General features: G+C 38.5%; 1 protein-coding gene across 1 annotated transcript in view; it reads left to right on the top strand.

The window, feature by feature from the left end:
- Positions 1–364: 364 nt before the first annotated feature.
- Positions 365–14,828, top strand: part of LOC102310182 (inactive N-acetylated-alpha-linked acidic dipeptidase-like protein 2) — a 563,756-nt gene continuing 549,292 nt past the window's right edge. The window contains exons 1-2 of the mRNA XM_042227322.1: positions 365–465; positions 590–652. The gene's annotated coding sequence lies outside the window, so the exon portion shown is untranslated. The remainder of the gene's footprint in view (positions 466–589; positions 653–14,828) is intronic.

The raw sequence follows: 14,828 nt of genomic DNA, 5'->3' as shown, positions 1-14,828 counted from the left end.
GTTCTAACAATATTGGAGAGAATCTCAATGATCCCCCGTAAGTACAGTTCTTGGCTGGTACGTAGTTATGTTCCAAGTGTTTTTCCGTGTTTTACAACCACTGGCTGTGTTTTGGTGAAGTAAGGCGATGCAAGCTGTGAATTGTTCCCCAACTTCCCGTAGCGTTGAATGTTTCGAAATCCTTTTCAAAAAAGCGTTTGTATCATCAAAGGCATCTCTGAGAAGCTAAACCCACAAAGGTTTTATCAGAGCACCAAAGAGGGTTAGTGTAGTTTTTCATAGGGTTAACCGTTTCCAAATGGTTGGGGTGGTAGATTGGAAGTGAAGGGCGTGCTCCTGGGCGAGAGAGGGGAGAGTGGATGAGAGAGCGGCCCTAATGCGGCATCTCATTACAACCTCTGTCAGGATCCCTCTATTCTACCATCAGCTCCCTTTAACTTGGTAAGAGCCCAACTGTCGTTTCGAGTGAGTGTGCCGCCAAAGAGGCATTTACAAATAAATGAAAAATGTCACATTTGATTTCACTCCTCTCGGACTGCGGCGCCTCAGCTTTGTCACAAACTGTCTTTGTTGTTCTGGTCTCTTGCAGGTCCAGCTCCCGGTCGCCGAAGATAGATTCTGGCAGGCTCAGGCCCTCTACTTCTCTCCCAGGGTAAGCTCGCAGACAATGACCTTCCCGTAATGTTGCTGAAACACTGATTCCTCCTTTTTTCCAGCTCTGCTTCTCTCATCCTTGTCCTTGAATGGCATGCGAGCGAGCAGGAAGTTGGAGCTGGTTTGCTATGACCGGGAAAATAAAGAGCTGGTAAAATGGCGTGGCATGTCGTTTAGGGAGAGTCAGCATGGTATCGTCTTTAACCCTTGGCTTCGTGGTTCGCCTGGGATGCCCTCGCTATTGCTGCTGCCGCCACCACAAAGGCGAGGAATTAAAGACACACTACACCTTTTTTTTGATCGCGTACGTTTGCTGAGAATATTTATTTCTTTAAATTTTGCCGAAAATTGTCGTTTGCTTTTTAGGGTTTCGGAATTGGGATATTTCTGCATTTTATTTATGACGCTTTATGGTGGCTTTTTTGTATTTATTGAAAGATTTTATTCCTACGCCGAACCGTATGTATTATTATTATCATTATTATTATTATTATATATCCGCACTGGCAATAACAAAGTCTATGATCATTATTATCAAAAACTCTACAAAATTACTGCGTTTCTATGAAGTTCCGAAACACGAAATGCAAAAATGTTTCGCTGAATCCTACGAAGAATGACAAATATTCTATCAAAATAAGCACAACGTCCTGTTTGCATCAGTGAATTTAATTTAGATTTCAAAATGACTGAATTCAAATCCCGAACGTTTACATTCTATAGTTCATTTAAACTCCTATTTTTTTCTATTGCATTCATTCATTTACTGTGCAGTCCAAGTGAAATATGAAGCCATTTTAGTTTCCCCATAGTGTTCTCCTTATTTATCGGTTTTGGTTTGTTTTTTTCCTTTAATCACTTCAAGGCATGATTAATCTCATGGACTGAATTCTTACGCAGGTTCAAGGCTTTCATGTAAGCTTCATGACACAGTAATCTGATTTTAGACACAAGCAACTGAGGTACAATGGTGTGTACTTTTCTATTTATAGAAATCTAAACGTATCCCACAATCCCTACTACAGATTTCAGTCAACAACACATCCTCAGCAGGCTAAATGCATCCACACAATATTGACATCAAACGCTGGCACTTCTTTAAAGCTCATTCGTCTGATGTAAAACAGCATATACGTATTGTTTGATGTTTCAGTGACGTATTACAAGGATCCATCAGCTCGCAGCGCTGAAGCAGCCAAATGTACGTTTTGTTGTGTAATATCATCATAACAAATGCCTTTTTCATTCATGATTCACTTCCTTTTAGCCTGCGTTTGCAGTTGCCTCAAAGGAAACAAGCTGGACGTTACAGCCGCTTCAGATTTCACGTCATGTCGTGACACAGTCATATCCTGAATACTTGTCTAAAGAATGTATATATCTATGCTTTTACAAGATGTCCTAAGGGTATATTTTTACCGTCTTCTGTTAGTGCTCACAGATCTTTGAACAATTATTGGACAAGAAGTGCACTGTAGAGAAAACACTTTTACTCACCTGCTGCTGTCCTTAAGCGTCGCAGTACTGCAATCGGTGTATGCTCCTCAGTGAAGTGCCATTTGTAGCTTGTTGGGTTTTTTATGGGGTACAAATGCCCCATGCAGGCTTTCTGGAATGGGCTGTTAAGCCTCTTTAGTAACACTTTAAAGAGTGTATGTAGAGGGTGGGATGTCGTAAGGAAGGGGGTATGGACAGCCTGTTAGAAGATCCTGAAGGCAGGACGCCTCTGCATTTAAAAGCTGTTAATGATGCATGTCGCTCACTGAGGAATCAGTGGACCGCAGCCACCATGTTTCTCAGACTAAACGTACGTGTGTGTGTGTGTCTGAGTAGGACACCTGTTGTGCTGTCTGTAGCAGACCTTCCCTTTGGGAATCAGGATGAATAACAACAAGAAAAGTCTACTGCTAAATAGAAGCAAACCAGTGTAGTTACTCCATTATTGAAGTAGCTAAGTTCAAGAGTGGTTGATGGGGAAGTTTGTTATGGCTTCAGATCTTGATCTTATGGAAGATTCTTATTTGCAATTTAGTAGCAAGTGGCTCTGCTGTTTTGCATTTCTGTTATCTGTTTGCGCAAGAAGTGTAAATGGAGCTGCCTTTAGCTTTAACTCATGATTCTAACCAATCAGAACTGTCCAAATTGTAGAAATAATGTGAAACCTGAACACATGTCGTCTGAAGGCTTACTAGAACTGGCTATTCATAATATCCTGTACTTAACTGTTGCTGTTGTTCACAAAGATAAAAAATGACCTTGGGAGCCTGGATAGAGAAAGGATTATCTTTCAATAAACTTCAGGGGGAATGTGATTAGAAAATATGCACTTAAACAGTGAATTCATGTTTGCAATCATACTTTAATTATGATTTTTTTTTAATTGCATATGTAAGGTTTCACCTGACAGATGAAAGAAGTGAATTATTTAACGGGTTAATAGTTAAACAGGTTTAAAGAATAGGATTTGGAAAATTAATACTTTTGGTGGCTTCAAAAGAAAATAGTGATTTACAGCTTATATTACAAACACATACCCCCTGGATGTTCACAGAAGACAACACTGACCAATGATAACAGGATTTCTTCTGTCGCACAAAAAACATACACAGAACATTCAGTCAGAGGAGTGTGGCCATGGCTTAGGAGGTAGTGAGTCTGTTAATAGGAGGACTGGTGGATCTCCCAATCATGAACAACCCTCACTAAATTGAGATAATCTGTAGGGTTAAAATCTTACCATGTACAATCAGGTTGTGGATATGACCACTTCTATAAAAACAGCTGTTACCTCTTGCTAGCTGTCAAGCTTGGTGGTAATGAAATGGTATTGCTGCTTAACGTGGTTCTAAAAGTTGTCTAACCTTGAGGAGCACTTAGTTTTTCAAAGGACTGCAAAGACTTTTTTTACATGACTGTTATGTGTATACACTTTCCCTGATATAATTGTTTAGACAATTCAGACTGTCCTGGAAATGAGAATCACATACAAATCCCATTAAAACAAGAGCTGAATTTGCAGGGTGCAAAATATTTGCATAGTATGCTGCTGCCAGCATTGTCATCTTTAGTGTTGATAAAGAAAGATTTGGTAAAAGACACAGTTAATGAGTGTCAGTACAGTACAACATGGTCTGTGTCCTCTGTGTTGACAAAGACCTTGGTCAGTTGCACTCAGCTGGAGGTGTGTGTGTCTAGCTGTCTGTCCGTGCGTGCGTGTGTGTTTGTGTTTGGCATATGAATGATGAGTTCTATTCACTCAAGGTGACTTTTTAGGAGTCATCCATTTCTCCAATCACTGCCTCCTATTACTTGCTCCAGTGCACCACTTAGGCTACACACAAGCAATCATGGGCTGTTATCTGACTTTAAAGTATACTTCATCCTATACTGCAGACAGACTACATATAAGGTTATACATTTACAGGGTGTTGGGGACCAGAACTGGTGCTTATTTTATATAATCTCTTAATTTATTAACTTCAGAAATTTTAGATAAAGGGTTTCTAAACTGATTGAACAACAGAACTACAACAGCATGGCAGTTACTACAAATGAGCTTAAGGGATGTTTTCATTTTTATTCAGCATGTGGATTGATTTAATTATCGACTTGTTTGACAAAGTGTTACATGATCTTTTGTGTCTGCTCCCAGAGGGTTTACGATGACTGGCCCACTGCTGTACTGATGTACACTGTTCCACTCTGTGCTTCTTATCATTGCTGTTGCTAGCCTCACTGCTAATGTGTTTCACCACCAACTGTATCAGCATAACTGAGTCCTTGTGAGATTTATAGTTGCCTGTGCTGTAGAAGAAGAGGAGTATATGGATATTTAGCTCTCTATAAAAAGGTGTAAAGATTAAATGGAACAACTTTTAAAAAGTTATTACAGCAGTGGCTGGTGGTAAAGTTAAAGAGTGGAGGAAGATGTGTGTGTGTTTAGGTGGGGGTGGAGCAATCCTCTTTGCCTGTGTCAATTTCTACAGTCATTGGTGTCAATGCATGATACTGCATTACACAGTAGCTGTGAACACAGTGGCTTTTGCTGATGAATGGACTTGGCGCTTCAAAGTTTCTATCTCCAAGGGGTATTTTGTCATTTTTCATTGAGGTGTTGTTTAGTGGATTTTGTATCTGAAGTCTTCATATAAAGTACATATACAAGGGTTTTAGCTATCTACTGAGCTAGGAAGAAGCTCTTTCATCAAAGGTAATGGGAGTAGTCTTCACCAGTTCTTACTCAATCCAACACCATTTCAAAACAATGAAAACAAGTTGACTCAGGCAAGTACACTGTTAATGGTAGCAGCTTCCAAAGCACATTAGCTGGGAACATCACTAAATGCATTAAATGAATGCCTACTTAAATTCCAAGTGCATGTGCTCATAATCATTAAGTATCTTGCTACTATACACCAACTCTTTTTCTGTTTGCTTACCCAGGAACTCCTACACATTCAGGAGCTGATCAATCAAACCTGGCACCCAGGTACCGCTAAAGGTTTTTATTTATATTGCTTGCAAACATGCAACCACCTCCCAATGACCTAAAATGACCGATTTGTAGCATTTATGCACCTGCAATACCTTATAAATGTGATTTTCATTTTCTAAAAATAATATTTAATTTATCAAATCTACCATATTTCTCATTTAATATCTACCACCCCATGTTTTTTCTTAGTGTGATTTATCAGTTTGCCAGCAGTACTAACAGAACAAACAAAACTGTAGCATTAATGACTGACTCCTGGCATTATTTAGTTGAGGTTTTTTTTTAGTGGTGTCAGCGTTAATCTTGTTAAAATGACGTTAACGCCATAACCTCATTACGCCTTAATGAGCTAACCCCGCTACGGCTTTGACGCCGTGCAGCCCCACGCACAGGGCGATCCGCGTTAAATCGCTAACGGAGATTTGCCACCTTAATGCGGTTATGGTGTTAACGTCAGATTAACACTGACAGCACTAGGTTGTTTTTTTTTTGGTTTTTTTTTTAATGGGAAATTGTTTCATATTACGAGTAGGGCATTTACAGGTATGTTTCACTGACTTTACTTACAGACTGTAATTTTACACAGAGAGTATGTGCAGATGATGATGATGATGATGGAGTGATGAAATTGGAGGAGGTAGAATATGTGATAGCCACCACAGTGACTCTACTTCTTCACTGCAGTATTTTTACACACAAAAATAAAAAGTAATATTATACTCGATCCTACTGAAAATCTTAAATTCTATTTTATGTTTAACTTGTATTGATAGTGATTTTGTCAGGTATCCTTGTTAAAATGGTGAAAAGTACACACATATTCATGCCTGAAAGTGAGGAAAACAAACTTTTCTGTTATCATCCTGCATTCCTCTTCTGTGAACTCCACAGCTGACCATGAGTGTTAGCAGCATACAAGCCGACCCTCTTGTCTATGCTGGAAGAGGAATGAGGAATGTGACAGGGTGATGACAAAATACTGAGTGTCTGGTAGGGCATAACCCAAAACACCTCACCTAGGGTGCTTCTAGGACTATCCAGTCTTGTCTTATCTCAAAATACTGGAATAATTAGGTCTGACCTCAAACTAATGGTTTAAGACAAAATTATGATTTACAGTCGTTCTGACTTTCTTACCACAGAGTAAAATCTGCCTTGCAAATACTGTGCATGGTTTATTGTACATTTGTGGCTTCAAAAAGGATTGATGGAAGTAAATCATTCTTAAAATGGTACAAGCCAGGATGTTAATATTATCCTGGCTTGTAATAATAAACAGACTGTGATTAAAGGTATACGATAACGTATTGTATTTATATACTGGGAGTTTCTAAAAGTGTTTGTCAGATACCCAAATCACTTTGTCTGGCTCTATGCAAGGAGTCCCATTTCTACTCTGAGCCCCTTACAAATGGCCAATCTCGCCACCTTATCTTTAAGACTGATCCCCTATCGCCTCTCCTTGGGTGGTGGGCCTGCAGGCCCATGGCAGTTTGGAGCACACACCCTAAATCACATGTAGCATGACAGAATACAATATTCTATAGTTGCCTGGTGCCTTCGTTTACATTCTTTAGTTTTACCAAGAGCCTGATTCACTTAATTGAGGTGGAAAAACAGTGACAGAGTGTTTAATGGTGTCGGGTGTAATACAAATTTTAAAAATTATTTGGAACTGCTAAGAATTGCTGATATTATTAGGATATATGATTTTAGTATTCTAAGAATTGAAAATTGTTTTTGCATTTATGGACTGTTATCATTTCCACATTGTGTTGTTTGATTTTTAATTGTTTTGACTTCTGTCTTGTTATAAGTAACATACAGAAGTTCACAAAAAATTCTGAACAATAGCGCAGTATATCACTGGACAAAAAAATTTGGGGATTTTGATTTTAAATCCAATATAAAAATAAAATGACAGATTAGTGGCTATTTCCTGTTACTTCATTAATAATTTATTGCACATGTTTTGTGTTACTCTTTAAATTGACCTGAAAAATACAGTAAAACAATTATGAGTTAACAATGAAAACCTGAGGCTACAGTCCCATGTACAAATCCATATCTCAATCCTAGAACACACATACGATCTTTTAGTTTTTTATGTATAAAGATGAAAAGATAAACCCAAACCCACCAAATCAGTGGCTTGTAGCACAATCACATAGAAAGAAAAAGGGATGTTTTAGGTTGGGGTTATCTCTTGTCTACAGATAATGGATCAATCTTTATAATGCAATTAATGATACAATTGAAATTGTAACCTAATCACAGAATTTAGTACAGTAATTGAATACTTTACTTTTTTCAGTTACACAGTAATATGATTACAATAATTCATTGCTTTAGAATTTGTTACAACCAGTGCTGGTTTTGACAGTTTCACAACTGCATTTCATATTTAATACAATTCCAATTCATACAATCTCAAAATTTGTAAAAATGTGAATAGTTTAGATGGAGTAACCAATCAAAATTGGTACATACTTGAATTTGGGGGATTTTCCCAAAACTTTGAGGTCAAAATAAAATTTTCTGTTATCTGGCTCGAGTTAAGAACTTTAGGTCTTAGAACTCATCCTGTAGAGTATCATTAAAACTAGAAGCAGTCATAAAACCTAGAATGATTCGACTTTGCCTGCTATCCGCTACAAGGCACCTCCCTCCTCCCTGCTAAAAATTTCCATTCTTACTCGCATGTGTGTGCGTTTGCAGTGTCACCACTAACCTTGACATAGCGCAACGAGGAAACATCAAATTGTGTTTGCAGCTGTATCTATGATCATTCACAGGGTTTTGTACTGTAAATCTGTGCCAAAGGGGTCAGTCTGTCAGCTGGGTGCTGTATAACATCTCCAAGCATCTGATATAAGTATTTGCTTCAAAATAACTACCACTATAAACTGTTGTATTATGACATTGTGAGCTGTTTGCTGGCCACAACAACACAATCATCACTCACCACCTACCCCAGCTTGACAGATTTGGCTCTTTGAGACTTTGTCCTCTTCTGATGTTCAAATGGTTAAATTTTAAGAAGTGCACAAAAATAGGCATGCTGGAAGTCAGACACAAGGAGACGACCTTGACAGGGATATAAGCCAAATTTAACCCTGGAGAACCCACGGGGTCCGTAGAAAACCAATGGGGTCGGCTCTGACCCCATGGGTTCTCCAGGGTTAAATCATGTTTGTTTTTCACTCTTAAGATGGTCCACATGGTACACATACAGATATTGTGTGTGTGTTTGTGGAACATGGGAAATTTTCATCATGTCTAGTGTGACTAAATTGCATAAATATGCTAGATGTACAGATGCATTTTGCAGAGGAACAATGGTAATGGCTTGATAAGATGACTATGTGAGCCTGTTGAAAATTTTGTTTCCAGCTGCTGGAGACAGTAGGGGTTGGGAATGCTGATTTCATCCAGTGTTAGATGAGCCAGTTATTTAGTTCACGGGTCCTGAAAGTCAGGTGAAGGTCACACATAACTGACAAATAACCTTGAGAGGAGCCAGTGAGCTGGCACATGGTTAGTGATGTAATCAACATAAAACCAGTGCTATAGCTAAAAGTGCACATCCAACAAAGGGCAATACCACAACAATGTGTGTTCGGTCTGAGCTTCGTGAATCCACTAACACGATACTCTGTGCCATCATCAACCACAGAAATGTGGTCAATACAGTCAGCTGAATGACCTTTCAAATATAAATAGAATCTGACTAATTCATTGCAATTGTAAGGGTTGCTTTGTCAATATATTTTCAGCCAGAATTATAATGTATTCATCCAATCATCATCAAGAATGATAATTGGAAATATTGCCTCTTTTATGTGGGTAATTAAAAAACATCTACAAAATGCAAAGGATGCAAATTTTGTTGTGTCCTTTAAACATTTGACTTATGTCATATTTGTAATGCTTTGAGGATATCTAACACACAAACCTATTGCAGTTGGAGCAAAACCCCCACCTCCACTTAGACAACCTGGACCTTTGGAATCAGATTTGAAAGGCCCCTCATTAATAGACCTAATAGTTTTGCACAAGGCCACTTTTTTCAGCTGGATGTGAAATGATATTAAATGGACTATGAAACAAGTTAATTTGTAGTGAGAAACATCAGTGCAGAAATTTATGGTAACTATAGTACTAGTCAGGTTAACTAACCTGTTTAGCAGAACAGCACTGGGGAAAACAGGAAGTAGGCAGAGACTGGAGCTATATCCAGTTTTGTAAATATGCTTTCTCATACTTGAAACATTTTTATTTAAAATGCTGTTATTATCAGATGCTCTTTGACCCTATTTTTGATAAGCGACTCCTGCTTTGTAGGCACATACAGCCATTGCTGGAATATCAACTTCTCCTGCAGGCTTTGTAGCACTGAATTAGGCTTTCCATCATCTGGAGAGACATGCATGTGTAGCTGCATTTGTAGAGCCACCAGCAGCAGCACCCTTTCACTGACAGACTTGTCACTGAACAAAGTTGGTAGTCAAGGGTTATATTTCACATTATATGTGGATATAAAACCAAGAGCAGGGTCAGAAGTTGTTGCAGTATTTTAATTTGAAGAACAAAATTGCAACCTAACATGCAAGTATTACTTATTGTAATGTTTATGAGAATTTTCTTTTCCTCACTATCAGCTTTCACTGTGTTTAAGGAAGCCATACTTCAGTGAGCTTTATGTATTAGATTCTGTATTGGACATAAAAGCAATTTCTGTCTCCAAAATGGTTAGGAATAGTCAAGAAAGCATTCTTTGTCCCCATGTATGAAGCGCCCATGTAGAAATGCACTAATCTCCTTCCCGAAAGGTTAGCCCTGCATTTTAATTGTCTCTGACATTTCCCACCTAAACTGCACACAGGGACAGGCCATGCAGGTTTCACGGGCAGTGTGGAGGCTTGTAAACGTCTTTTGACAAAGTCCTTACATTTTAGTGTCTTTCTCATGGCTCTGTCAGTTTACTGAAAGAATTGGTCAATGAATTTTATCTTTGTGTATTGAATTTGGCTTTTTTAAAGTGTCTGGTGTTATTGCATAGATATCTTTAAACAGTTTTTTCCTGTCTTCTGGTTTGATCTGTGTACCTTCTGCATGTCACACCCATCCAAGTGCTTGTTGGGCTCTTCAAGCACCCTTTCCTTCCTGTGCTCTCATTCTCTTTCTCTATCAGTTTCCCCTTTCTACCTATTCTCTTATCGACCTTATCACATCCTGCAATGATACATAACTCAGCAGCACACCTGTGATCCGTGACAGCTGAGCCCCTGGCCTGGTGCAGTGCTGTCACTCAGCTAGCTAACTGCCATTAAACAGCATGACCCTGCCGCCCCATTAGGCTTGAGTCAGATGGGAGTGTCAAAATATTCCCCCATGCACCTTGCTGTTTGGCACTACTGTGTAGATGTGGTCTGGGTGGAATTAGCTGTGAGCTCAAGAGCCTTTTTAGTTTACAGTTACACTTGCAGTTACACTTATAATAATTTATATAATGTGTGTTTGTGTGGATGTATGTTTCTATGTATATTGTTTTTCACTGCCTCCCTATTATTCACTATTGGCTACCCCTTATATTTAAAAGACTAGAAAAGCTAGTAGATCTTCACCAAAAACTAATAACTATAGTCATAAACAACGCCAAAAATAATGTAAACATTTTAGAAATAAATGTTTTAATAAATAAATGCTTCTAAAATCCATAGATTCAGTTCAGGTACATTTGCATTGTGGCATCCAGTCAAGTCATTTCATGGACGTCACATAAATTTGTGCCTGCTATGAAAGTTGCTTCGTGTCCTGTTTGCACACATCATTAAAATGCTGCAAGTTTTAAACGAGTTTGTATAATTTCTGCAAATTAAGTCTGTGTCAGTGTGCATTTCTATCACCTAGTTTTTGCATATGTAAAAGGATGTGATAGATTAGATAATTTTGAACCAGCACATTTTATTGCTGCAGCCCACATGAGACGGCTTTTGCATTTTCCTCTTTCATAATGACTGACCTTGACTCTTCACTAAGTAAGCTTCTAAAAAAAGAAAGAGGGAGTGGAAAAATATTAAATCCACTTTCAGGGGATGCCAGTTTAGCTCAGTGCGTTGAGTGGGCGACCACATGCCATACGGCTGAGAGCGACCGGCCTGGGCTCGAGTCCGACCAGCGGCCCCATTTGTTACATGTCTCCCCCTCTCTCTCTTTCCCTCTGCTTTCCTGTCAGTCTTCACTGCCTCTATCAAATAAACCTGTCATGGTCCTGAGTCTGACTAGTCAGTGTTTTGTGTTTCCTTATATTTTTCTAGGTGCTTGTTTATTCTGTTTTATCCTTTAAGGTTTGCCATTTGTTAGGGTTTTGTTCTGTGCCTGCCTTCTCCCACTTCTGTGTTCCCGCTGTCTGTCTATGGTGTCACACGGTCTGCTTTTGAATCTGTCTGTTTAGCTCAGTGTCTTGTTGAGTTCTCTGTGTCTGCGAGTTTCCTGTTTTATTCTGAAAGTATCTGTCTCATGTGAGTGTTCAGTTTACGTTTCCCCTGTCCCGTCAGCTCTGATTTCTCCCGGGTGTGTTGCCCTCCTGTCTCTCATCCCCTTGATTACTGCTGTGTGTATTTAAGCCCTGCGTGTTCTCCTGCCTGTTGCTGGTTCGTCTGCGTTCATGTCCTTCGTCTCCCTGAGTGATTTCCCTTCATCTGTCTGCGTCTCTCTGTTCCTCTCCACGTACGGTTATCACTTCAGGTTTGCTTTTTAGTTTTCCAAGTTTGGGTTCTCCGTTCTGTTTCTCGCCTCCCCTGCCTTGTGTATTTGTTCCACCTCCCTTAATAAATTCTTCTCACTTCAGAAGTACCTGCGTTTTGGGTCCTTAAATAATTCCACACGGCTCGCCTCGACAGCCGTGACAAAACTTTAAAAAGGCTACAAAAAACATATTTCAGGGGTTTCTGTCTGATTGGCAAGCAGAGACATAAATACCATGTCACATTTGACCTCTGACCTCTCGTGAAAATAAACCAATATAGAGCCATTTCTTACTGCCATTGTTTGTATTTGCCACATACATGCAAATAGAGAATGACATTCCCATTATCATTATTATTACTATTATTATTATTATTACATAATAAGCCTGAGTTATTCATGTCCAGTTATTTACAAACCAGTATATATCACTATCTATTGTCTATTACTTAATTCTGCATAATGTCTTTCTAATCAGTGTAAACATCTGTCATGGTACCCCTTATATGAATTTTACTGTAGTGTAACTTATTAATCTGTCTTTAAAAAGAACAAAGAAAAAAATGAATATATAGAAAACAGAATAATATTACTTTAATAATAAATGCTGACCAAACAGTGAGCTGCCTTGGTTTGCACTCTTATATTGCTTCTTGTTCATTATGTTATCTTTCTTTCTTTCTTTCTTTTTAATCTCAAAGTTGAATTTGTTGGCCTTTTTTGTGCCTTAATATTTGACATTTTGGTTTTCTTAATACACATTCATAACGAGCATATTACTAACACGCATGTAAAGGTAATACAGTAAGATATACATATGACCTCATGCTATGATTCCATGCCCTGTGCCCTTTTTCCTTTAATAGTAACAGCTACTAAAACAGCAGCAGTGACAGTGTGTTAGTTAACCAGAGGTTGCTCAGTTTGCTCTTATTTGTTCATAGCTGTATTTATGTAGTGTAACATTTATTATGAATATGCAAATTAGCTGTTCCACATTCATTATTACCAATTACTCTCTTACTTGGAGGTAATTAGCACTGATGATGACATGCTACCCTTTACTGTCACCTTGTGTTGTGGTGAACGAGGTTGATGAAATAAGTGGGCTATGATATAATATTGCTATGCTAATGTAAATTTAGTTTGCAAAATAGCAGCACCACCTAATACACATGACTTCAGCAGGAGTTATTCTGTGAGAGTCCTTGTTCCACAGATGCAGGGCAGTTCATTTAACTGAGGTCACATCATGTTTGCACACTGTTGGTGAAAGACCTCATCCTTAAGGTGTAAGCAGAAATCCTGTAGTTATATTAAAAAAAGTAAAATAATGGTTAAAGCAAGTAAACTTTCATTTGCTGTGAAACTGCATATAAAGATGACCATGACCAGGATATTTTGCTTTTACTTAAAATAGTATGTTAATGGTATGTTTTCCTACAGTAGTTTGAGTCTTGTGCTAATTAAGGCTGATTCTGACTTCCTTTGAACTGGATGCATAGAAATTAAATTCTGTGAATTTTAGGTCAAAGTGTTTTTTGTTTGTTTGTTTTCAAATATGTTGAATAGGTCCTTAAATTAGCAAAGCTCAATAGGGATCTAAACTTTCTAAATTTCATTAAAAAATTAAATTGATGGGGAGGAAGAGACGCTTGATAGAGAAAAATGAGAAGAAGACAAGCTGCCTTTTGAGATCTGCAGAATGCAAAGCAGGGCTTCCACCAGGAAAGTTGTTTGACCCAGCACTGCAGGGGGCTTAACTGAGCACTATCCAGCTGCAATACATCATTCTTTTTGACAAACTCAGTACAGCAGAGCTGTGTAGGTGCTGCTTTCAATGCATCAGACACTGCTGCTGATGTAAGTAGAGAGACAGATGATCAGCTAATGGTAAACATTATGATTTCACAGAATGTAGCATTTTTTTATTTTATTTTTTACTACTTTTTAAGTTCTTAATGCCTCTAATCACTTTTGCTGACTCTTTTTCTGCTAAATTGGTAATAGTAGTACTATAGTTTTTTTTTTTTTGAAGACACTCACCACCTTATTTTTGGGAACTGACACACATCTTGGGGGGAGGTGTGTCAGGTTGTCCATCTGGAGGAAAAAAATCTGCCAAAACAAACATGTACAGCTGCCTGGTGTAAAATGTATTAGTAGTAGTAATAACATATGCAACTTAGCCTGGTTAAAAAGCACAAAAATCTTCACATTATAAAATCCCTAATCTTAAAATAACAGCTATTGCCAGATTAGTAATTCAACTGAAAACATGCACACATTGCCCTTAATTTATAATACCTGTACCTGTAGTATATAACTTTAAGACAGTGTATTTAGAGTCTGAAAGCAAAAGGAACCTTTTTAACCTTTTCTAGCAGGGTCTGAAACATCTGTTTAAGAAGGTGTCTAAGAATCTCTTGAATTCACCTCACTTTTGTGGAACAAATCCTTGGTTCCCTTTAATTTTACTGGTTTAAAATTTAAGTGTTAGGGCTGACACTAGAGCCTCGCACAGTGTTCAGCTGTCTAATGCTTAGTACACAGTGCACAAAGGACAGATGATGATGTGTAAAAAGTACAGCAAGAGGCAACATACAAGATAATGGATAGAGAGGAAGAAGCACTAATTATCTCTGTCTCTCTTCCACAGCATGTCTTTATACTGTTTTCCTTCTCTCACCCCAACCGGTCGCAGCAGATGGCCGCCCCTCCCTGAGCCTGGTTCTGCCGGAGATTTCTTCCTGTTAAAAGGGAGTTTTTCCTTCCCACTGTCGCCAAAGTGCTCATAGGGGGCCATATGATTGTTGGGTTTTTCTCTGTATCTATTATTGTACAATCTACTGTACAATATAAAGCGCCTTGCGGCAACTGTTGTTGTGATTTTAGGGCTGCCACGATTTGTCGACTAGTCACGATTACG

Source organism: Haplochromis burtoni, unplaced genomic scaffold (genome assembly GCF_018398535.1).
Source record: "Haplochromis burtoni strain Fernald_Lab_line unplaced genomic scaffold, NCSU_Asbu1 Contig_254, whole genome shotgun sequence".
Taxonomy (NCBI): Eukaryota; Metazoa; Chordata; class Actinopteri; order Cichliformes; family Cichlidae; genus Haplochromis; species Haplochromis burtoni.
The sequence above is the reverse complement of the archived record's forward strand: the minus strand, read 5'-3'. Positions and strand labels throughout refer to the sequence as shown.